The sequence below is a fragment of the Phalaenopsis equestris genome, unplaced genomic scaffold, assembly GCF_001263595.1.
Source record: "Phalaenopsis equestris unplaced genomic scaffold, ASM126359v1 Scaffold000522, whole genome shotgun sequence".
Taxonomy (NCBI): domain Eukaryota; kingdom Viridiplantae; phylum Streptophyta; class Magnoliopsida; order Asparagales; family Orchidaceae; genus Phalaenopsis; species Phalaenopsis equestris.
In genome coordinates, this window is record NW_018164962.1 from 205,076 (window position 1) to 206,449 (window position 1,374).

Genomic DNA, 1,374 nt, shown 5'->3' on the forward strand with positions numbered 1-1,374 from the left:
GAAACTCTCCACGGCGTTGCGAAATGTGCTAGCTACAAAGCTTTTACCATTTCGCGAACTCCTCCAGACTTTGCAAAGCGAGCCAACTACGAAGCTTCTCTCGTTTTGCCAAGTCCGACCCCTAGCTTCTCCAAGTAAAGCTAGGGAAACCCAAAGCAAGGGGAGTGAGGAACTCCGACCCATCGGGACTTGTACTAAGACTCGCAACAAAGGGGAGACACTCGACTCTACGAATGGCGTTTGGTTACGCACAGGAAGTCCTAATCTAAAGGTTAGCTCTAGGAAATCGACGATCCATCACGCAGACACATCGTCGCGCCGACCACACACGCAGGCACGTCGTCGCACCGACCCATGCCGGCGCACGCACCCCGTATGGGCGATCGAACCCACACGCCTAAACACCACTAAACCTAAGGCTAGTTAGGAGTTTAGGGGATCTCACCACCGCGAAGGTTGCAGGCGCGTTCTCTTTATTTGCTCTAAGCCGTCGACGTCCAGTCCGCGCTCTAATGTGCCTCGTAAAATGTGCACAGGACAACAAAAAGACATAGGAGGCCGTGAGGTATGCGATGTACCAAAAATAAATAATTTAGTATATAAAAAAATGCGACACCAAAAAAGGTACCTTCGCGAGAGAGGATCGCTCGACGACGGTGAAAGAGGGGGAGATTTCCTAGTTTTCCTTGCAAATGAAGAGACGCTTGCACCTCCTCAAACAACGACAACGCTCGCTCTCCGACGACGTCAAAGTGCTCCGACGAAGATTTCGGTCGTCGGGAAGGTAGGACGGCGAGATCGAGGACTTAGTTCGCTGGCCGTGCGCACCGCCAGCGAAAGAAATGCGGAGGACAACCCAAAATCCGACGTTCTGCTCGCTGATTTTCTCCGGCGTAGATACGACATTGGCGAGGCCACAAAAAAAAGGTCGGCGAGGAAAAGATCCGGGATCTCGGCGTCGGAGTTGGCCGAGAAAAAAAAGAAGAATAAGAAGAAAGAAAAAAAAAATAATAAAATCAGAAGAAGGAAGAGAAGAAGAAGAAGAAGAAGAAGAAATTGAAGAAGAAGAAGAAGAAGAAGAAGAAATGGAAGAAGAAAAAAGAAAAAAAAAAAAATAGATGAAGAAGATGAAGAAGAAGAGGAGGAAGACGGACAGCGAAGCGGAGCCGACGATGAGCGGCGCCGGCAACGGAGGAGAGGGATCGGGAGGTTTTTCGCGAATCTAAAGGGGCGGTTCTGTGTCGCGAACGAAGGGAGGTCGAATGGTTGTGAGGAGATGCGAAGAAATGGAAAAAAAAGCTTGCGTAGCTTTCTTTTTTTTGTTTTTGGAGGGAGACCTTTTCTCTCATCCTTTTTTTATAATATATATATATA